General features: G+C 37.3%; 1 protein-coding gene across 11 annotated transcripts in view; it reads left to right on the top strand.

Moving 5' to 3' along the window:
• HIVEP2 (HIVEP zinc finger 2) overlaps positions 1–11,015 on the top strand; it is a 243,284-nt gene that overhangs the window by 109,216 nt on the left and 123,053 nt on the right. For 3 of the 11 annotated variants that reach the window (XM_023729562.1, XM_023729574.1, XM_023729591.1), the window contains exon 1: positions 9,937–10,916. The exons of the other annotated variants lie outside the window; for them this stretch is intronic. The gene's annotated coding sequence lies outside the window, so the exon portion shown is untranslated. Of the gene's footprint in view, positions 1–9,936; positions 10,917–11,015 lie in introns of those variants that run through there. 11 annotated transcript variants of the gene reach the window in all.

Genomic DNA, 11,015 nt, shown 5'->3' on the forward strand with positions numbered 1-11,015 from the left:
CGAGTTATTTCATGCATGCTAATGGGTAAAAACTGAATTAATTTGGGTATTACATTAAATACATTGTTTTTATGAAACTGTTTTCTACTCTAAATCAGAAAGTTGTACAATATGTGTTTGTTAAGTAAATAAATTCATTTTTATACAGGAAAAGTTTGATTAGCCATAATACAATTTTTAAAAATTGGCTACACTCCCTTTATTTTTCAGAGAAGGAAATGAGTGACTAAAAAGCATGATGTTGTCAGTGATTTATTTTTTAAAGCGATACCTAGGCCAAGATTTCTCAACATTGGCTCTATGGGTATTTGGGGCCAAATAACTCTTTGTTGTGGGAGGGCTGTCCTGTGCATTGTAGAATGTTTAGCAGCATCCCTGACTGCTACCCAGGAGACACCAGTAGCACTTCCTCTTCTCAGTCACGACAAGCAAAAATGTCTCCAGACATTGCCAAATGTCCCCCAAGGGGCAAACTCACCCCTTTGAGTATCACTGAGTGTCACTGAGTTAGGACTTTCAGTGTATATTCTTTTACCTCACCTAAATTTACATTATTCTACAATTTTGAATAAATGTTTAGAATCTTCAGCAAGAAAGAGAAAATACTATATAGAGGCAATAAATTGTACTTATCAATTATAAATAAAAATAAGATTTCTCAACAGTATAGGTTGAAATAGAGAGTTTTATGATGAATTCTGAGTTACCGTAAACATTCAATTAACCAGAATTCCAAACATTTTGATTAATGTTTTATCTTATTTTCTTTCACAATAGATATAGCCTCCCCATTCTGAATTAATTATTTGATAGTGTTTTTTAAAAACTTCAAATAAATGGAAGATAATATTATGGTTTGCCATATATTAAATGTTCTCTCTGATTAGAACATTCTGTATGTTTCTCATGCACATACAGAAAGCTTTCGTTGCCTTGACAGGTGGATGTGTGCCTCAGTGAACAAGGATTTGTGCATCTGGTGCTAAAGCTGAATTTCAAAAGTCCATTTCTGAATGTTTTAGCATAAGGTGTTAAGGTCCTTGGTTGGGGAAATGGTTTGGGCTCAGCGGCTAACAGAAATTTTAGTGTTTCGAACCCACCCAGTATTACCACAGAAGAAAGACCTGGCAATCTGCCTCTGTTAAAGATTATAGCCAAGAAAACTCTATGAAATAGTTCTACTCTGTAACACATGGGGTCACCATGAGTCGGAATCAATTGAATGGCAATGGGCTTGGTTTTTTTGGGTTAGCAGAAAGAGGCAAATAGATAACCTGGTTTAACTACTGTAGGGATAGAGACAGTTTACTTGGCCCAGTAATTAAGTGACTGCTCTTTAAAATGTGTTTTGCTAATGATAGACCACATCTTTATGCTTGTGAACCGTGGGCTGAAGCTTTAGCCAATCAAAGGAAGGAATTTGCTGTACTACGGTAAAAGGAAGTATTTGCTCAGTTATTGTAGTACATGGCCTCTTGCCATCTTTGATAAAGGACTGAAGTGTTGTGCACCCAAAGTCTGCTACCCTCTTGACCCTTCATCAGTCATCAGCTGGACTGTGAGGCTGGCTGAACCATAGCTCAGTAGGATAACTATTGTTTAAGTATTGTGTAACTCTTGAAAACCGGAAATTACTGACACAGCAGTCTTGCAATGTAATGTCTTTCTAGTTTTAAGATTATAGGCATATGCTTCCTTTTCTGCTGCTAATCTGCACCAGATTAGAGATATACAATCATAATGTATAGGATTTGAAGTTGTGTTATTCAGTTGGGTGACTGTGAGACTATTGGAAGTTTCTTTTTATTTGCTAAAATAAGAACATATACAAAAATAAATGACCTATTGTAGCACAAAATTTCAAGAATTTCACATGGGAGCCTACTGGAATTTTTATTGTCTTAAAACCATGAGGGTGCCTTCCAACTCTTACACGCTATCCCTTTACTATTAATGTATTAATTATCAAAAGGATATATTTGTCCACATGCTTTCTAAGTTACTGATGGCATATATAAATTCTTTCATTGTATATCCTTTTTTTTCTAACTCAGGAAAACTCTATATAAGAGCTATGTCCAATATTCATAGCTGTATGTTATCCAATCTCTATATTTATGCCACTTTCTTAAACAAGTAGAATAATCTATCAGCTGCAGCTGTTGCTGACCAAAGCTGTCACAGGAGTGGGAGGAGGAAGAGTCAGCGATGATGTGTTCAGGTTTTCTGTGTTAAAAGGGTATCTGTTGCAATCAATCTGTGATGATAACAACTGGCTTGTAGAAGGCAATTCAAGCTAGATACTTGTTTTATCTTTGACCAAATGTACAGTAGATTGCATGCCATAGTGATAAACACCACTGATAGTTAATAAAAACTAGTTGAGTATATATAACTGCCTGACTTATAAGAACTTCTCATTAATATGTAGTGTTCATTAGCATTTGTTGCAGCCTTTTTGTAAAGTTATTTAACACAAAATTTGATTTTTAATATGCAAAGAAAAGACATGAACATACATAATATCAGAAGAATAAAATGTTTGTTTTCTGATATGAGCTGTCAGTGATGCTTGCTAATTAGTAAGTGTATTTTGATTAAATATTTACACTAAGGCTCGAATCCAGTTACTTACTAGAGGAATACTAACACCACACTTATCAGAGCAGGTTAGAAATATTGGAGTCAGCACATTCCTACCTAAGATTTCTCATACCCCGTTGGACCTCGTCTTTTCCCAACTTCTCCCATTCTCAAGTTTACCATGGGGGAAGATAAAAGAACTAAATATCCATCAAAAAGTTGTAACTCGATTTTCATCCTCTTTTTCACTTTTTGTAAATACAGTTCAAGGGAAAAGGAAATTGTTTGTTAGCAGTTAGAAAGCGATAACCAGACATATTGAACTGGATCTCATTTCACTTTAACCATGGTGGGATAAAGAGAAATCCTGATGTGGTCAAATCAAACAGAGGAGACCTACCTTAAAGATAAGGAGCCCTGGTGGTGCAACGGTTAAGCGCTCAGCTGCTAACTGGAAGGTTGGCAGTGTGAACCCACTCAACAGCTCCAAGGAAGAGAGACCTATTGATCTGCTCCCGTAAAGATTACAGCCTAGAAAAACCTATGGGGCTATTCTGCTCTTTCACATGGGGTCACAATGAGTTGAAAACTGACTCAACAGCCTTAAAGATATAAAGAGTGCCCTTCGTACAGCTTTATGTAATCTCCTCCGGATAATTCTCCTTGTTGTCATTAACATCAAAACACATGTTGCTTTGGGATTGTTATATGTCTTATGGAGAGAATCTCCCAGACTAAATACTTGTGTTCTAGAAATTTAACATTAAAGATAGGCATTTTGATATGAATATGTGTACACAAGGCAGAGAGATTATAAAAGAGTTAGCTCTTGCCTAATTTCACAAGAAGGCTTCACAGCAGACGTGGAATTTCAGAAACTGTTTATTGGTGGAAAATAACTATGTGGCTGGAAGTTTGGGAAAAAGGGAGAAAAATTAATCATGATTGAGGACCTACTGTGTGTCAATGATTATGTTCAGTGATTTATTACTAAAAAGTTGCCATGGAAGCAATTCTGACTCATGATGATCCCATGTGTGTCAGAGTAGAACTGTGCTGTATAGGATTTTCAGTGGCTGATTTTTCAAAAGTAGATTGCCAGGCATTTCTTTAGAGGTGCCTCTGGGTGGACTTGAACCTGCACCCTTTAGGTTAGCAGCTGAGCATGATTTAATAATAGTTAATATTTGTTGAGTACTTAACTGTGTGCCAGGCATAAGTGCTTTGTGTGTGTTAACTCATTCAATCCTCCAACAAGTTTTTGAGGTAGTTACTGTTGTCATCACCGTTCTACAGATGATGAAACTGAGGCACAAGGAGAATAAATAACTTGCCTAAGGTTCTAGAGCTAGTAGGAAGCAGATAGGATTTGAATCCAGAAAGTCTTAGAGCATGCTTCTTAAACACTATACCATTCTGCCTCTCTGACTTAATTTCCACAACAGCCCTGCGAGATAGGTATTTTCTTCATTTTTTTTACAGATGAGAATATTAAAGCCCAGAGAGGTTAACTTTGTCAAGATCACACAGCTGGCAAGTGGTAGAGGAGGGATTTGAACTGAGATCTGACTCTCAAAAATCTGTGCTTTTTTTTTTTTTTTCCACTTTAACCATGGTGGAATAAAGAGAAATCCTGATGTGGTCAAATCAAATAGAGGAGACCTACCTTAAAGAAAAGGAGCCCTGGTGGTGCAACGGTTAAGTGCTTAGCTGCTAACAGAAAGGTTCACAGTGTGAACCCACCTAATGGCTCTGAGGAAGAGAGACCTATTGATGCCTTCCCGGAAAGACTCAGAGGCATAACTGATGTAAAAAATATGGGACATCTAGCTCCTTCCTTGTAAGACAGTTAAGGTTATAAAGAAGCCAGCATATTGTTCATAATTCATTGTAAGGCAGTAGAACAGTTGTTTACTGAACCATGGGAAACCTCTTCTGGTTCAGCTCTATCTTATAGAAATCGTCTGTCTCTGTCATCATTCCGGGCTGTGCTTCATTTCATTCAATGTGCCTCTTTTCAAGGTACTGGGCTGTTCTATTCCTGTTTATAAATCTTTTAAGTGTGCACATTAAAAAAAGTAATTAAATTGTCATTATAATTTATAGTATGCCTGAAGTCAATCACCTAATTAAACTGCAAGAGAGGAGAGGTGGTAGGTTCATATGCATGTATTAAGTATTACTGTATTAACTATGCAGGGATTTTGAACCAAGTAAAAGAGAAAAGTCATGGTAACACTATTCTTTATAAGTCTTTCCACTTCTGCCCTTGTCAGTTTAGTAATTTGAGACCATCACTAGTTAGTGGTATAACTAATGTCTCTTTTACCCATAGCATTTTCCTATAAGGCTCTTGATATCATTAATGTACACCATGCCACATCCCAACTGAATAAGCAATTAGAAGTATAATGGAAAACAAAATTGGAATTCATGGGTTATATATAGCAGTCCAGACTCTTAGATTATAAAAATGGCAGCATAATGAATACCTGGAATCATTCAGAAGAGATTTAGTTTTCCTAAAACCATAGTGACTGTCAAGAGGCCTATTTTCTTATTAAAACAAAAGAAAACAAAACTGTTGCCTTCGAGTCAATTCCAACTCATAGCAACCCTATAGGATAGAGTAGACCTGCCCCATAGGGTTTCCAAGGAGTGGCTGGTGGATTCAAACTGCCGACCTTTCGGTTAACAGCCAAGCTCTTAACCACTGTGCCACCAGGGCTCCATTTTCTTATTAGGCAAGAAAAAACAACAACAAAAACAAAACTCCTGGCCACATAAAATAGGCTGTAATAAAACTCTTGCTGGAGGGAAACTATTTTTTTAAGAGTCTATTTTTCAGTTCTGAGCTCTAGCACTACTCTGTGTGTGTGTGTAAGTGTATGTGTGAATACTGGTACCATTTATTACACGAGAATTGATGACTAGGGTAGGTGTTTTAACCCCTTGTGAGGTAATTGCAGTTTGTAATGGAATAGGCTGTATTTGTTCTTATGGGGTTTGGGCCTCAGGGAAAGAAGAGTACTGAGGGACATGATCAAGTGTCATCTATGTGAGTGACAGATTGTGTGTAGAGAATTTTCTCCTCCTTGTATTTAATTCTTTTGCGGTGGATTGAACTGAAGGCTGTAATTCCAAACGATATAATCTAAAAAAAAAAAAAAAAGACAATAGAGAACAGAGTAAAGGCATCCAACTGAGGTGTGTAATAGCAAATGTACATACATAAAAGTTACTAAGTGCTCAGATAATTACCCAATAAACAAATGTCACGTGTAAAGAACCTGGTTTTCTTTGCCCGTCCGTATGTGTATAAGACATCTGCCAGGTCCACACAGTTTTCTAGGATAATATTTATTTTTCTTTGCTAAGTCCACAAAAGCTGGGTTAGACTGTGACGTACTTGAAGAATTAGTAATAGTTAAGGAGTTATGTACCTGCTAGCCCGGTTCTCTGGAAAAATTCATTGTGAGCTGTGATGTTGGGAAACAGCTCTTTCTGCATTTGCGAGAGCCGTGCCTCCCTTGATCCTGGTTTCTAGGTTGCTCATGAGTTCTTGCTTACAGGGACTTCAGGGCTCCCATTGAGGCTCCAGCTGATGTTCCGGTAACCTGGGTAGGTGAACAGTAGGGGAGAGGGAGTGAAAGTAAGGTTCCGGTGCAGGCTACAGGACTGAGGAGGAGGGGGAAGCAAAAGCCTGAACTCCACAAGGGTAGCAGAGAGGAGAGGAAGGGACCCCTGTCCTCCACCCCACAGCCGTTTTATCAGTCTGGCTGCTTACTGGGTGGTCCTTCCAAAGGAGGAGGCAAAGGTAAACCATGCAAGTTTAATCTGAAAATTGCTAGCACATACATCCTTTTACTACAATCCTTGAGGTGTTTATAGCAGCAGAAATAGTTCTCCATACTGGAACAAAAGATACATAAAATAATAAGGATGAAATTTAAGTAAGTATTTAAATGTGTTTTAGGGATCTGTGTACTATAAATATGCTTGTGCCTATCTGTACTATAAATTAGTGTACTATATATGTACTATAAATCCGTATGTAGTATATTGATAACTAAACTATACACATACATAAATGATATTTGTGTACTGTAAGTTAGCCCTCACTGGAATGTGAGCTTTTCCATAGACAGGAATGCATCTTATTCCTTTTAAGATTCTAGCACCTGTCCCAGTGACAGATACAGAGCAGGGGCCTCAAAATATATAATATATGAAAGCTTGGTTAGATGAATGTAGGTGTGAGAACTTGTGAAAACTTTGATTTGATATTTGTCATTTACTTTAAAGCTGCCATGGCATATATTGTTGAATTTGAAATCTTTGGGAAAAAACACTTTCTAAAATTATTTTATTTCCTCTTTACTCCTAAGAACTCAATTCAGTCTGTGAAAGGATTCGTAAGTTGATATTTGCCATGTGCTGTCTTTAGAACTATTTTGTAATATTATATCTTATATGCACTCTGATTCTCCAGAAAGCAATATTTTAGAAAAGTTATTTTATGCATAGTGACTATTAATAGTCATTAATAATCTAAAGAAGTCGATGGACAATTTACAAAAAGATCTGAAATTTTTAAATAAAAAACAATATTATTGGTTAATGTCAGGAACATTGATGAGGCAGAGGAAAGATTTTGCTTATATTCAGAATTTATATTAAAGAAAACCAAGTTTAATTTAGAGTTTATTTAAACATATAGTTTTGCTATAAGAGATTTCGTATTAAATTTTGTGGTACATTATGGAGCTGTGAACAGAAAATTTATTTTAAAAAATCAAATCTGTTTTTGCCATTTTCACATATTGTAATTGCTACAGTGACAAATCTATTTGTCAATATATTTTTTTTTCCTTTAAAAGGGAAAAAATGAGGAAAAAATGACACTTATCTTTCACATCTGGAAACTAGTACAATTAGTTAATTCGTTCTTTCTTATAATTATGTTATTCAAACACACTTTTCAATTATTAGTGCTTCTCTGTTACAAAGATTTTTATAGTGGGAAAAGACAATGTAGGGTGGCAAAAAGATTCAGGTATGAAATATTGATAACAGAGTCTTATAGACTGCCAGGCTGATGTGCTATCCTAACTTTATAAACCTAAAATTTCTTGGAAGAAAAAATTCAAGTAACACTATAAAAATTTAAATGCTGTTTCGTTGTTGTTGTTGTTTTTAATCATTACAGAATTCAATAGCTCTCAAGATATTTCCACCATCTTCCTGCAGCTGTCCAGAATAAACATCTGCTCTTGCAGGTGGACCAAACTAATTTCCAGTAAGGCTGCTGTAGTGTCTGGCCTACTTGTCATTTCTTTCTTAGGAACCCACTTTGAAATGGAATCCTTTTCTAGATAAAAGTTCCATACACTGAGTTTTATGTAGTTTGAAAGGGTAGCACTGACAACTTAGAATCCAAGACTACATTCACTTGTTTAGAGGGAGAGGGCTAATTTCAAGGGTATTTATTGATGACTTGGAAAGAAAGCCAAAAAAGATATTTTTTTTGGAGTATTAAATTTGGAACATTAACTGTTCATCCGCATTACTTTCTGGCATCAGCCTGACTGCAAAATGTGTAGGTTATTTATTTATTTATTTTTAATTCCTGTTAGTTGTATGGTGCTATTCCACTTTGTCCAAGGACACCTGAAAGTAAGAAACAAAATAATTTTGTTGGGCTGATCATGTTGCTCATAGTTCATACAGTATTATCGCATCAGATCTTTGGCTTACATGGGATTCCTGTTTTTCTTTCATGTATAGAAATTGGTTTATTCATCTCACGCCTCTGCCAGAGCATATGCCAGAGCTAGTCATTATTAGTAAGTTGCTTCTTATAGATCAATAATGTATTAATCCTGGGGAAGGGCATTCTAATTGACCTGCCAATGAATGGGGAAAGACTTTGCTACTTCATAATAAAGTATAAGCCAATAATGTGCTTATTTCCAAACATACAGAAACAAAGAGGCTCTGCTATTCTAATCAATATTTTCCTTCACGAATCCCCTCATCATTTGGATATTCGGATTATATTGCCTTCGTTTGTCCCTTGGTGATGCGTGACCTTGTTGAGGTGTTTTTCAGTTACTGCCTGATGCATGAAATGTTGTTAGGTGCGGTAGAGTTGGTTCTGACTCACAGCGACCCTGTGAACAACAGAACGAAACACTGCCCGATCATGCACCATCCTCACAATTGTTGTTATGCTTGAGCCCATTGTTGCAGCCACTGTGTCAGTCCATCTCGTTGAGTGTCTTCCCCTTTTTCACTGATCCTGTACTAAGCATGATGTCCTTCTCCAGGGACCGATCCCTCCTGATAACATGTCCAAAGTATGTGAGATATAGTCTCGCCATCCTTGCATCTAAGGAGCACTCTGGCTGTACTTCTTCCAAGACAGATTTGTTCGTTCCTTTGGAAGTCCGTAGAATATTCAATATTCATCTCCAACACCATAATTCAAAAGCGTCTTCAGTCTTCCTTATTCATTGTCCAGCTTACACATGCGTATAAAGCGACTGAAAACACCATGGCTTGGGTCAGGCACACCTTAGTCTTCAAGGTTGACATCTTTGTTTTTTAGCACTTTAAAGAGGTACATGAATGTACTCACCAAAAAAAAAACCAAAACTAAACCCATTGCCATCAAGTCAATTCTGACTCATAGTGACCCTATAGGGCAGAGTAGAACTACCCCATAGTGTTTCCAAGGAGTAGTAGCTGGTGGATTTGAACTGCAAATCTTTTTGTTAGCAGCTGAGCTCTTAACCACTGTGTCAAGGGCTCCTCATGAATGTACTAAGTAGATCTTTAGTCCTTGAAAAATAGATCCAAGTCTTCTAAGAAATGGTGGTTGACTTAACTTCTTTTTCTTTTTTATTTCTTCCTTAGTTAATAAAGCACATAGGAATTAAAGAGAAGAGGATTTACCTCATTTTTAAAAGCCTACTTATTACTTAGACAAGCTGCAAAATTTGTTAGGAATAAGGACTAGTATGCTACTAGTCATGACAGGGACCCCTGGTAGTACAGTGATTAAGAGCTTGGCTGCTAACCAAAAGGTCGGCAGTTTGAACCCACCAGCTGCTCCTTGGAAACCCTTTAAGGCAGTTCTACTCTGTCCTATAGGGTCGGAACCGACTCAACGGCACGTAACAACAACAGTTGTGACAGTAATGGGAGTCTTGTAGGGCTTCATAATAGGAGCATGCACATAAGTAATTTTTTAAATTCTCAGAATATATGATTAAAAAAAAAAAAACCCAAACCCGTTGGCATTGAGTCGATTTCGACTCATAGAGACCCTATAGGACAGAGTAGAACCGCCCCATAGTGTTTCCAAGGAGTGGCTGGTAGATTCAAACTGCAGACCTTTTGGTTAGCATCTGTAGCTCGCTATAGCTCTTAACCACTGCGCTACCCAAGCTCCAAAATAGATAACTACTATAAATTAATTTTCTCATATGAAGGACTTACTTAAGCTTTTATCCCCTTGGTTCTCCTTAACATTAGTGGGAATCATGTGGAATCACCACGTGTACACGTGTAGGTATGACTGTGGCCCAGAGTTTTTCTTTTAAAAACAGAACTTCTAAGAGGAAAGAAAGGTTTATTTTTTCCCTGTTGTAAACTTTAACCAAAACAAAAACGTTGTTTTGGTTAGAATCTTTTCCTTCCATACCAGTGACTTTCAAAGGATATATCACAGCTTCTTGCTTAGCAGTACAGCAATAAACATTTTATTTTCAACTTGCTTTTAAAAAATTCTTTCTATGGTCTTTATTTTGACAGACTTGTGTGGATTAAGTCTTACTGCCTTGCCTTTGAACGTATGCTGTTGCCTGAGGTAAAACCTCAGACTTTTCTTGGAGTGAGCAAAAGTTACAGTACTGGTTAAAAAAAAAAAAAAAAACACAAAAAACCCTCAAACAGAAATCTGTGTCTCACTTCTTTTTATATTTCTACAGTGTCTACACAGATCCTGGCCCCAAAGTAGGCAATCACAAGTGATTCATTTAACAACATTCAGGGAATGTTTCTTAAGTACCTGCTATGTGCCAGGTACTGTGCAGCCTGCTGAGCCCAGTTCTCCACCTCCGGGAGCTCTCGGTTTATAAGAAAGCCAGATGTAAACAAACTGCAGTACAGTGGATGAGGGTTTCCACAGAGACTTGCACGAGAGGACAGGAGGTGACATGAAGGAGGAAATGAGTCACAGTGTAGGGGGAGGGGCATTCATTCTGAAGAAATTTTAACCGAGCACCTGCTATTTTCCAGGCACGATTTAAGGTGCTGGCGTTCCAGGGGTGAGCAACAGGATTACCTTTGCCCAAAAGCTTCTGTTGTAGTATTGGGGACAGGTGTGTGTGTGTGTGTGTGTGTGTGTGTGTGTGTGTGTGTGTGTG

This window comes from Trichechus manatus, unplaced genomic scaffold (assembly GCF_000243295.1).
Source record: "Trichechus manatus latirostris isolate Lorelei unplaced genomic scaffold, TriManLat1.0 scaffold00002, whole genome shotgun sequence".
Classification (NCBI taxonomy): Eukaryota; Metazoa; Chordata; class Mammalia; order Sirenia; family Trichechidae; genus Trichechus; species Trichechus manatus.